General features: G+C 38.9%; 1 protein-coding gene across 5 annotated transcripts in view; it reads left to right on the top strand.

Annotated features, from left to right (window-relative positions):
* The window catches only part of ARHGEF4 (Rho guanine nucleotide exchange factor 4), a 270,436-nt gene that overhangs the window by 95,757 nt on the left and 161,646 nt on the right, over positions 1-13,033 (top strand). The gene's annotated exons all lie outside the window — the stretch shown is intronic.

The following is a 13,033-nucleotide window of genomic DNA, read 5'->3' as shown; positions in this document are numbered from 1 at the left end:
TGGTTCAGTCTCTGAAGGTGGTGCTTTTCTCAGAAATTGTCCATTTCTTCCAGGTTGTCCATTTGATTAGAATATAGTTGCTTGTAGTACTCTCGCATGATCCTTTGTATTTCTGCAGTGTCAGTTGTTACTTCTCCTTTTTAATTTCTGTTGATTTGAGTCTTCTCCCTTTTTTCTTGATGAGTCTGGCTAATGGTTTATCCATTTTGTTTATCTTCTCAAAGAATCAGCTTTTAGTTTTATTGATCTTTGGTATTGTTTTCCTCATTTCTTTTTCATTTATTTCTGATCTGATCATTGATTTCTTTCCTTCTGTTAACTTTGGGGGTTTTTTGTTCTTCTTTCTCTAATTGCTTTAGGTGTAAGGTTAGGTTGTTTATTTGAGATTTTTCTTGTTTCTTGAGGTAGGATTGTATTGCTATAAACTTCCTTCTTAGAACTGCTTTTGCTGCATCCCATAGTTTTTGGGTCATCGTGTTTTCATTGTCATTTGTTTCTACGTATTTTTTGATTTCCTCTCTGATTTCTTCAGTGATCCCTTGGTTATTTAGTACCATATTGTTTAGCCTCCTTGTGTTTGTATTTTTTACAGGGTTTTATTCCTGTAATTGATATCTAGTCTCATAGCATTGTGGTCAGAAAAGATACTTGATAAGATTTCAATTTTCTTAAATTTAACTAGGCTTGATTTGTGACCCAAGATGTGATCTATCCTGGAGAATGTTCCATGATACTTGAGAAGAAAGTGTATTCTGTTGTTTTTAGATGGAATGTCCTGCAAATATCAATTAAGTCCATCTTGTTTAGTGTGTCATTTAAAGCTTGTATTTCCTTATTTATTTTCATTTTGGATGATCTGTCCATTGGTGAAAGTGGGGTGTTAAAGTCCCCTAGTATGATTGTGTTACTGTCGATTTCCCCTTTTATGGCTGTTAGTATTTGCCTTATGTATTGAGGTGCTCCTATGTTGGGTGCATAAATAGTTACAATTGTTATACCTTCCTCTTGGATCGATCCCTTGATCATTATATAGTGCCCTTCTTTGTCTCTTGTAATAGTCTTTATTTTAAAGTCTATTTTGTCTGATATGAGAATTGCTACTCCAGCTTTCTTTTGATTTCCACTTGCATGGAATATCTTTTTCCATCCCCTCACTTTCAGTCTGTATGTGTCTCTAGGTCTGAAGTGGGTCTCTTGTAGACAGCATATATATGGGTCTTGTTTTTGTATCCATTCAGCCAGTCTGTGTCTTTTGGTGGGAGCATTGAATCCATTTACATTTAAGGTAATTATTGATATGTATGTTCCTATTACCATTTTCTTAATTGTTTTGGGCTTGTTATTGTAGGTCTTTTCCTTCTCCTGTGTTTCCTGCCTAGAGAAGTTCCTTTAGCATTTGTTGTAAAGTTGGTTTGGTGTTGCTGAATTGCCTTAACTTTTGCTTATCTGTAAAGGTTTTAATTTCTCCATCGAATCTGAATGAGATCCTGCTGGGTAGAGTAATCTTGGTTGTAGGTTTTTCCCTTTCATCACTTTAAATATATCCTGCCACTTCCTTCTGGCTTGCAGAGTTTCTGCTGAAAGATCAGCTGTTAACCTTATGGGGATTCCCTTGTATGTTATTTGTTGCTTTTCCCTTGCTGCTTTTAGTGTTTTTTCTTTGTGTTTACTTTTTGATAGTTTGATTAATATGTGTCTTGGTGTGTTTCTCCTTGGATTTATCCTGTATGGGGCACCCTGCACATCCTGGACTTGGTTGACTATTTCCTTTTTATAGTTGAAAGTTTTACAGTTGAAAACTTTCCTATAGTTTTCAACTATAATCTCTTCAAATATTTTCTCAGACCCTTTCTTTTTCTCTTCTTCTTCTGGGACCCCTATAATTTGAAAGTTGGTGCATTTAATGTTGTGCCAGAGGTCTCTGAGACTGTCCTCAGTTCTTTTCATTCTTTGTTTTTTATTCTGCTCTGCGGTAGTTATTTCCACTATTTTATCTTCGATATCACTTATCTGTTCTTCTGCCTCAGTTATTCTGCTATTGATTCCTTCTAGAGAATTTTTAATTTCATTTACTATGTTGTTCATCATTGTTTGTTTGCTCTTTAGTTCTTCTAGGTCCTTGTTAATTGTTTCTTGTATTTTCTCCATTCTGTTTCCAAGGCTTTGGATCATCTTTACTATCATTATTCTGAATTCTTTTTCAGGTAGACTGCCTATTTCCTCTTCATATGTTTGGTCTGGTGGGTTTTTACCTTGCTCCTTGATCTGCTGTGTATTTCTCTGTCTTTTCATTTTGCCTAACTTACTGTGTTTGGGGTCTCCTTTTCGCAGGCTGCAGGTTTATATTTCCCATTGTTTTTGGTGTCTGCACCCAGTGAGTAACATGTTTCAGTGGCTTTTGTAGGCCTCCTGGTAGAGGGGACTGGTGCCTGTGTTCTGGTGGATGGGGCTGGATCTTGTCTTTCTGGTGGGCAGGACCGTGTCCAGTGGTGTGTTTTTAGGTGTCTGTGAACTTAGTATGATTTTAGGCAGCCTCTCTGCTAATGGGTGGTGTTGTGTTCCTGTCTTGCTAGTTGTTTGGCATGGGGCGTCCAGCACTGGAGCTTGCTGGCCGTGGGTGGATCTGGGTCTTAGCATTGAGATGGAGATCTCTGGGAGAACTCTCGCCAATTGATATTACATGGGACCGGGAGGTCTGTGGTAGTCCAATGTCCTGAACTTGGCTCTCCTACCTTAGAGGCTCAGGCCTGACACCAGGACAGAGCACCAAGACCCTGTTAGCCACGCAGCTCAGAAGAAAAGGGAGAAAAAAAGAAAGAAAAAAATAATAAATTTAAAAAAATTTTTTTAATTATTAAAATAAAAAATTTTTTTTAAATATTACAATAAAAAAATTTAAAAAGTAATAATAAGAAAAAAAGAAGAGAGCAAACAAACCAATAAACAAATCCACCAATTATAACAAGCTCTAAAGCTGTCTTGGCAAATGTTCCATGGGTGTTTATAAAGAAAATGTATTATACTGATTTTGGGTGGAGTGTCCTATAATTGTCAATTAGATCTGGTTGACTGTGTTCTTCAATTATTCTACGTCTTTGCTAATTTTCTGTCTAGAAGTTCTATAAATTGCTGATAGTGAGTTTTGTAGTCCCCAACTATAATTATGGATTTTTCTATTTCTTTTTTAAGCCCTGTTTTGTTTCACATAGCTTGAAGTTCTGCTGTTTGTTGCGTATACATTTAAGGTTGTTAGGTCTTTCTGTTGGATCTATCTGTTTATCATTATTAAATTTCACTCTTTGCCTCTGGTAATTTTTTTCTCTGAAGTTTACTTTCCCTGATAGTAATATAGCTGTTCCTGCTTTTTTTTTTTTTTTTTTTAGTTAATGTTAGCCTGGTTTATCCTTGTCCAGCCTTTTACTTTTAACCTGCCTATTTTGTGTTTGAAGTGAGTTTTTTTTCTAGAAAGCATATATAGTTGGATCATGTTTTCTCACCCACTATGCCAATCTGTCTTTTAAATTTTATATTTAGACTATTTCCATTTAAAACAATCATTGATATATTAGGGCTTAAACGTGCTACTTTATTATTTGTTTCCTATTTCTTGTTTCACTGTTTTTCTTTTCTTGCCTTCCTGGGGGTTACTTGAACATTTTGTAGGATTTCATCTTATTTTATTTATACTGTTTCTGAGTATATCTCTTTATACAGTTTTCTTTTTTTTTGGCCGCATCTCATGCCATGCGGGATCTTAGTTCCCTGACCAAGGATTGAACCCCATGACCCCTGCAGTGGAAACGTGATTCTTTTTCTTTTTCTTTTTCTTTTGGCTGTGGGTCTTTGTTGCTGCGCGCAGGCTTTCTCTAGTTGCAGTGAGTGGGGGCTACTCTTCATTGCAGTGCATGGGATTCTCACTGTGGTGGCTTCTCTTGTTGTGGAGCATGGGCTCTAGGTACATGGGCGTCAGTAGTTGTGGCTCGCAGGCTCTAGAGCTCAGACTCAGTAGTTGTGGCACACGGGCTTTGTTGCTCCAAGATATGTGGGATCTTCCTGGACCAGGGCTCAAACCATTGTCCCCTGCATTGGTAGGTGGATTCTTAACCATTGTGCCACCAGGGAAGTCCCAGAAGCACGATTCTTAACCACTGGACTGCCAGGGAAATCTGTATACAGTTTTCTTTTTTGTGTGTGTCTTTTTTTTTAATTAATTTATTTTATTTTATTTATTTTTGGCTGTGTTGTGTCTTTGTTGCTGCATGTGGGCTTTGTCTAGTTGCAGCGAGCAGGGGCTACTCTTCCTTGCAGTGCACAGGCTTCTCATTGCAGTGGCTTCTCTTGTTGCAGAGCATGGGCTCTAGGTGAGGGGGCTTCAGTAGTTGTGGCACGTGGGCTCAGTAGTTGTGGCTCGCAGGCTCTAGAGCACAGGCTCAGTAGTTGTGGTGCACAGGCTTAGTTGTTCTGAAGCATGTGGGATCTTCTCGGACCACGGATTGAACCCATGTCCCCTGCATTGGCAGGTGGATTCTTAACCACTGTGCCACCAGGGAAGTCCCCCTATACAGTTTTCTTAAAAGTTACTCTAAGTATTACAATATACATGAGTAACTAAAAACTGCATACTGTATAGACATTTTACCATTTCTAGTGGAGTATTGAAACTTCATTTCCATTTAGGTCCCTTTACCAACCTGTCTTTTAAAGCAGCGGTCCCCAAACATTTTGACACCAGGGACCGGTTTCATGGAAGACAATTTTTCCATGACAGGGTGGTGGAGGGGGAACAGTTCAGGCAGTAATGCGAGCGATGGGGAGCAGCAGATGAAGCTTCACTCGCTCACCTGCCACTCACCTCTTCCTGTGCAACCTGGTTCCTAACAGGCTGCAGACCAGTACCAGTCTGCAGCCCGGGGGTTGGGGACCCCTGTTTTAAAGTATAATTGTCTCAAGTATTTCCTCCATATACACTGAGCATCACAACAGATAATATTATAATTTTTGCTTCAGCAATCAAATATGCTTTATTAAATTCATGAGAGGGATAGTCTATTATATTTACCTCTATTTTTGCCTATTCTATCATTCTTTCCTTTCTAAAGTTTCGAGCCTTCTTTTATAATCATTTTCTTTATTTTGGAAAGTTTCCTTTAGCCATTCTTTAAGATCTGCTAACAACAAATTCTCTTAATTTTCCCTCATCTGATTCATTACTGAAGGTGTTTAAATGGATATTGAATTTGCAGTTGAATGTTCTTTTAACAGCACTTGAAAAATGCATCACTTTCTTCTGGCCTCTGTGATTTCAGGTGAGAAAATGCTGTCATTCAAATTGGTGTTCCTCTGTAAGTAATGCTTCTTTTCCCTCTGGTTGCTTTAAGATTTTTTTTCTTTGGTTTCAGTTTTCAGATGCTTAATTATGATGTATTTTGGCATGCGTTTCTTTGGATATTTTCCTATTTGTGATTCATTCAGCTTCTTTAATCTATAGTTTATCTCTTGCCAAATTTGAGAAATATTCAGCCATTATTTGTTTGAAACCTGTTTCAGTCCTTCCTCTTTCTCCTCTCTTTCCAAAACTTCAAAGACATAAATCTCCCTGAGGCTATGAACATTTTTTTCAATCTGTTTTCTCTCTGTTGTTCAGAATTCTATTGACTTGTCCTCAAGTTTCCCAGTTCTATTTCTCTTCCCTGCATTCTGCCGTTTAACCTGTCTCTTCAGTTCTATTTCAATTATTATACTTTTCAATTCTATGATTTCCGCTTGGTTCCTTTTTATAACCATTCTTTGAGGTTTTATAGTTTTTCATTTGTTTTAAGCATATTTATAAGTACTTGTTGAAGTAGTTTTATAGTGGCTGTTTCAAAATCTTTGTCAAATTGTTCTGATTCTTCTCAGTATTTGTATCAACTTAATGTTTTTTCCCACTCAAGCTGTGATTTCTCATTTAAGTGTGGTTCTTGGTATGACAAGCAATTTTCTATTGTTTTCTAGGCACTCTGGATAGTATGTTGAGACTCTTCTTTTTTTAATTGGAGTATAGTTGCTTTATGTTGTGTTAGTTTCTGCTGTACAATAAAGTGAATCAGCTATATGTATACATATATCCCCTCCCCCTTGGACTTCCCACCTACCCCCCCCCATCCCACCCATCTAGGTCACCACAGAGCAATGTGCTGAGCTCCCTGTGCTATACGCAGCTTCCCACTAGCTATTTTACCCATGGTAGTATATGTATGTCAATCCCAACCTCCCAATTCATCCCACCCCCCTTCCCCCGTGTCCACATGTCCATTCTCTACGTCTGTGACTCTATTCCTGCCCTGCAAATAGGTTTATCTGCACCATTTTTCTAGATTACACATATATGCATTAATATATATTTGTTTTTCTCTTTCTGACTTACTTCACTCTGTATGAAAGACTCTAGATCCATCCACGTCTCCACAAATGACCCAATTTCCTTCCTTTGTATGGCTGAGTAATATTCCAGTGTGTGTGTGTGTGTGTGTGTGTGTGTGTGTGTGTGTATATATATACCACATCTTCTTTATCCATTCATCTGTCAATGGACATTTAGGTTGCTTCCATGTCCCGGCGATTGTAAATAGTGCTACAGTGAACATTGAGGTGTATGTGTCTTTTTGAATTATGGTTTTCTCAGGGTATATACCCAGTAGTGGGATTGTTGGGTCATATGGTAGTTCTATTTTTAGTTTTTTAAGGAACCTCCATACTGTTCTACACAGTGGCTGTATCAATTTACATTCCCATCAACAGTACAAGAGGGTTCCCATTTCTCCACACCCTCTCCATTATTTATTGTTTGTAGATTTTTTGATGATGGACATTCTGACCTCTGTGAGGTGATACCTCATTGTATTTTTGATCAGCATTTCTCTAATAATTAGTCATGTTGAGCTTCTTTTCACAAGCCTCTTGGCTATCTGTTTGTCTTCTCTGGAGAAATGTCTGTTTAGCTTTTCTGCCCATTTTTTGATTGGGTTGTTTTTTTTATATTGAGCTGCATGAGCTGTTTGTATATTTTGGAGATTAATCCCTTGTCAGTTGCTTCATTTGCAAATATTTTCTCCCATTCTGAGGGTTGTCATTTCATCTCACTTATGGTTTTCTTTGCTCTTAAGTTTAATTAAGTCCCATATGTTTATTTTTGTTTTTATTTTCATTACTCTAGGAGGTGGGTCAAAAAAGATCTTTCTGTGATGTATGTCAAAGTGTATTTTTCCTATGTTTTCCTCTAAGAGTTTTAAAGTGTCTCATTTTACATTCAGGTCTTTAATCCATTTTGAGTTTATTTTTGTGAATGGTGTTAGGAAGCATTCTAATTTTCTTCTTTTACATGTAGCTGTAGTTTTCCCAACACCACTTATTGAAGAGACTGTCTTTTCTCCGTTTTATATTTTTGCCTCCTTTGTCATAGATTAGGTATCCATAGGCATGTGGGTTTATCTCTGGGATTTCTATCCTGTTCCATTGATCCATATTTCTGGTTTTGTGCCAGTACCATGCTGTCTTGATTACTGTAGCTTTGTAGTATAGCCTGAAGTCAGGGAGCCTGATTCCTCCAGCTCCGTTTTTCTTTCTGAAGTTTGCTTTGGCTATTCAGGGTCTATTGTGTTTCCATACAAATTGTAAAATTTTCTGTTCTAGTTCTGTGAAAAATGCCATTGGTAATTTGATAGGGATTGCATTGAATCTGTAGATTGCTTTGGGTAGTATAGTCATTTTCACAATATTAATGCTTGCAATCCAAAAACGTGGTATATCTCTCCATCTGTTTGTATCATCTTTGATTTCTTTCATCAGCATCTTATAGTTTTCTGCATACAGGTCTTTTGCTTCCTTAGGTCGGTTTATTCCTAGTTATTTTAGTGTTTTTTTTTGCAATGGTAAATGGAATTGTTTCCTTAATTTTTCTTTCTGACCTTTTGTTGTTAGTGTATAGGAATGCAAGAGATTTCTGTGCATTAATTTTGTATCCTGTAACTTTACCAAATTCATTGATTAGCTCTAGTAGTTTTCTGGTGGTATCTTTAGGATTCTCTATGTATAGTATCATGTCATCTGCAAACAGTGACAGTTTTACTTCTTCTTTTCCAATTTGGATTCCTTTTATTTCTTTTTCTTCTCTGATTGCTGGGGTTAGGACTTCCAAAACTATGTTGAATAATAGTGGTGAGAGTGGACATCCTTGTCTTGTTCCTGATCTTAGAGGAAATGCTTTCAATTTTTCACCATTGAGAATGGAGTTTGCTGTGGGTTTGTCATATATGGCCTTTATTATGTTGAGGTAGGTTTCCTCTATGCTCACTTTCTGGAGAGTTTTTATCATAATTGGGTGTTGAATTTTGTGAAAATCTTTTTCTGCATCTATTGAGATAATCGTATGGTTTTTATTCTTTAATTTGTTAATATGGTGTATCACATTGATTTGCATATATTGAAGAATCCTTGCATCCCTTGGGTAAATACCATTTGATCCTGGCTGTATGATCCTTCTAATGTGTTGTTGGATTCTGTTTGCTAGTATTTTGTTCAGGATTTTTGCATCTATGTTCATCAGTGATATTGGCCTGTAATTTTCTTTTTTTGGGTGATATCTTTGTCTGGTTTTGGTATCAGAGTGATGATGGCCTTGTAGAATGAGCTTGGGATTGTTCCTTCCTCTGCAATTTTTTGGAAGAGTTAGAGAAGGATGGGTGTTAGCTCTTCTCTAAGTGTTTGATAGAATTCACCTGTGAAGCCATCTGTTCCTGGACTTTTGTTTGTTGGAAGATTTTTAATAACAGGTTCAATTTCATTACTTGTGATTGGTCTGTTTATATTTTCTATTTCTTCCTGGTTCAGTCTTGGAAGGTTGTACCTTTCTAAGAATTTGTCCGTTTCTTCCAAGCTGTCCATTTTATTGGCATATAGTTGCTTGTATTTGTTGCTTATGATCCTTTGTATTTCTGCAGTGTCAGTTGTAATTTCTCCTTTTTCATTTCTAATTTTATTGATTTGAATCCTCTCCCTTTTTTTCTTGATGAGTCTAACTAAAGGTTTATAAATTTTGTTTATCTTCTCAAAGAACTAGCTTTTGGTTTCATTGATTTTTGCTATTGTTTCCTTCATTTCTTTTTCATTTATTTCTGCTTTGATTTTTATGATTTCTTTCCTTCTGCTAACTTTGGCTTTTGTTTGTTCTTTCTCTAGTTGCTTTAGGTGTAAGGTTATGTTGTTTGAGTTTTTTTTGTTTTTTGAGGCAGGATTGAATTGCTATAAAATTCCCTCTTAGAATTGCTTTTGCTGCATCCCATAGGTTTTGGATCATCATGTTTCCATTGTCATTTGTTTCAAGGTACTTATTGATTTCCTCTTTGATTTCTTCAGTGATCTCTTCGTTATTTAGTACTGTATTGTTTAGCCTCCATGTGTTTGTATTTTTTACAGGTTTCTTCCTGTAATTGATTTCTAATCTCACAGTGTTGTGGTTACAAAACATGCTTGATACGATGTCACCTTTCTTAAATTTACCAAGGCTTCATTTGTGACCCAAGATGTGATCTATCCTGGAGAATGTTCCGTGTGCACTTGAGAAGAAAGTGTATTCTGCTGCTTTTGGGTGGAATGTCCTTTAATATCTATAATTAAGTCTACCTGGTCTATTGTGTCATTTAAAGCTTGTGTTTCCTTATTTATTCACTGTCTGGATGATCTGTCCATTGGTGTAAGTGGGCAGTTAAAGTTCCCCACTATTATTGTGTTACTGTTGATTTCCCCTTTTATGGCTGTAACATTTGCCTTATCTATTGAGGTGGTCCTATGCTGGGTGCATAAACGTTTATAATTGTTATATTTTCTTCTTTGATCAATCCCTTGATCATTATGTAGTGTCCTTCCTGGTCTCTTATAACAGTCTTTATTTTAAAGTCTATCATATCTGATATGAGTATTGCTATTCCAGCTTTCTTTTGATTTCCATTTGCATGGAATATCTTTTTCCATCCCCGCATTTTCAGTCTGTATGTTTCCCTAGGTCTGAAGTGGGTCTCTTGTAGACAGCATATATATGGGTCTTGTTTTTGTATTCATTCAGCCAGTCTGTGTCTTTTGGTTGGATCATTTAATCCATTTACATTTAAGGTAATTATCAATATGTATGTTCCTATTACCATTTTCTTAATTGTTTTGGGTTTGTTTTTGTGGGTCTCTTTCTTCTCTTGTGTTTCTCACCTAGAGAATTTCCTTTAGCCTTTGTTGTAAAGCTGGTTTGGTGTTGCTGAATTTTCTTAACTTTTGCTTGTCTGTGAAGCTTTTGATTTCTCTGTCAAATCTGAATGAGATCCTTGCTGGGTAGAATAATCTTGGTTGTAGATTTTTCCCTTTCATCACTTTAAATATATCCCGCCATTCTCTTCTAGCCTGCAGTTTCTGCTGATAAATCAGCTGATAACCCTATGGGGATTCCCTTATACGTTATTTGTTGCTTTTCCCTTGCTGCTTTTGATATTTTTTCTTTGAATTTAATTTTTGTTAGTTTGATTACTATGTGTCTCGGCGTGTTTCTCCTTGGGTTTATCCTGTATGGGACTCTCTGCGCTTCCTGGAGTTGGGTGGTTACTTCCTTTCCCATGTTAGGGAAGTTTTCAACTATAATCTCTTCAAATATTTTTCAGACCCTTTCTCTTTTTCTTCTTCTTCTGGGACCTCTATAATTAGAATGTTGGTGTATTTAATGTTGTTCCAGAGGTCTCTGAGACTGTCTTCAATTCTTTTCATTCTTTTTGCTTTATTCTTCTCCTTGGCAGTTATTTCCACCATTCTATCTTCCAGCTCACTTGTTCGTTCTTCTGCTTCAGTTATTCTGCTATTGATTCCTTCTAGAGTATTTTTCATTTCAGTTATTGTATTGTTCATCACTGTTTGTTCTTTAGTTCTTCTAGGTCCTTGTTAAACATTTCTTGTATTTTCTTGATCTGTGCCTCCATTCTATTTCCGAGATTTTGGATCATCTTTATTATCATTACTCTGAATTCTTTTTCAGGTAGATTGCCTATTTCCTCTTCATTGATTTGGTCTTATAGGTTTTTACCTTGCTCTTTTATCTGTAACATATTTTTTTGTCATCTTTTTTTTTTTAATGGGTGAGGCTGTGTTCTTCTCTTGCTCTTTGTTTGTCCTGAGGTGTCCAGCACTGGATTTTTCAGGCAGTTGGGTGGAGCCGGGTGTTAGTGCCAAGATGAGGACCTCTGGGAGAGCTCAGACCAATTAATATTCCCTGGGGCCTGAAGTTCTCTGTTAGTCCAGTGGCTTGGACTCGTTGTTCCCACCACAGGAGCTCAGACCCAACCCCTGGCCTGGGAACCAAGACCCCACAAGCCACGCAGCATGGCAAAGAAAAAAAAAAAAAAAAGAAAGCAACGAACAGAAAAGTGCAGAACCATAACAAAGAATAAAATGTGAAGTAAAATTGGAAAAATTTTTAAATATATTAGAAAACATAACAATAAAAATGAAACAACAGCAAAACAAAACAGAACCACAACAGCAAAAAAAAAATAATATGAATATAAGTAAATAAAAACACAATCGAATAAAAGATAAAATTAAAAGATAAGAATAAAAAATTTTTTTTAAATTGAAAACTTCCCTGTGTCTCCTCTATCAGTGTCCTTGTCCCCACAGTGAGCCACAGCCAACCCCCACCTCCCCAGCAGGGCTCCAAGACCTCTAGGTAGGTCTCTGGACCTACTGTGTCAGCCCCACCTCTGCGTGTGCTCCTCTCACCAGCATCTGTTCCTGAAGCCGGCCCGGAGCACATGTGCCCATGCAGGCCAGCTGGGGCGCAGGCCTCCATAGGCGTGCCCACAGAGGCCAGCACAGCTGAAAGAGGCCTTGGAGGGGGGGCTGCGTTCATTCAGCCTGGACCTGCACGGCCAGAGGTGGCTTTGATGGGGAGCGGTGCTCAGGCCCACCAAAACCCGCTTGGCCCACAGAGGCCTTGTGGGGGGCAGTACTCAGGTCCTCCAGGACCCATGCGGCCAGAAGAGTCCATGGCAGGGGCAGGACTCAGACCCAGGCCTCGCATGGCCAGAAGAGGCTTTGGCAGTGGCAGGGTTCAGGTGGGACCCATGTAGCTGGAGGAGGCTCGGGGGGGCCTCAGGCTTGGGACCTGTGTGGGCAGAAGAGGCCTTGGTGGTGGGGCTCAGGCCCGAGACCCATACAGCTGGAAGAGGCCTTGGTGGGGGGGCTTAGGCCTGGGAACCTCGTGGCCTGTGGGGGCCCCAGGGTGGGGTTCAGGCCCGGGACTCCAGCAGGCTTGCCAGGGCCCAAGTGGGCAGGGGTGACACTGGCCTCATTCCCCTCCAATCCCCCAGTCCCCCAAAGGTCCCTCTCCATGCGCGCTGATACCCTCACCATGAGTGGGCCCCTCTGAGCATAGGAACCTCTCCCCTCCCCCAGTCCCCACTCAAGGGCGCTGGTCCCGTCCAACCTCCACTTTTCTTCCCCCGCGCCTTCCCTCCCATATCCTACCTGGTCACACAGGGATTACTCCCATCCCCTTAGGTGTCCGAGGTCCCCCGTCAGCACCTAGCAGGTACCCTACTTGTAAAGAGGCATGAACTCCACATCCTCCTACTCTGCCATCTTCAGGAAGAGCCTCATGTTAAGACACTCTTGATCCTATTTAAATCTCTTTTAGCAAGCATTTGCCCTATTTAGTTTTTTTTTTAATTAATTAATTAATTAATTTATTTATTTATTTATTTTTTTGGCTGTGTTGGGTCTTCGTTGCTCTGCACAGGCTTTCTCTAGTTGCAGTGAGTGGGGTCTACTCTTCCTTGTGGTGCACAGGCTTCTCATTGCAGTGGCTTCTCTTGTAGCGGAGCACAGGCTCTAGGCACACAGGCTTCAGTAGTTGCAGCACGTGGGCTCAATAGTTGTGGCTTGTGGGCTCTAGAGCACAGGCTCAGCAGTTGTGGCACATGGGCTTAGTTGCTGCGTGGCATATGGGATCTTCCTGGACCAG

The sequence above is a fragment of the Balaenoptera borealis genome, assembly GCF_965194805.1.
Source record: "Balaenoptera borealis genome assembly, chromosome: 6".
Classification (NCBI taxonomy): domain Eukaryota; kingdom Metazoa; phylum Chordata; class Mammalia; order Artiodactyla; family Balaenopteridae; genus Balaenoptera; species Balaenoptera borealis.
The sequence above is the reverse complement of the archived record's forward strand: the minus strand, read 5'-3'. Positions and strand labels throughout refer to the sequence as shown.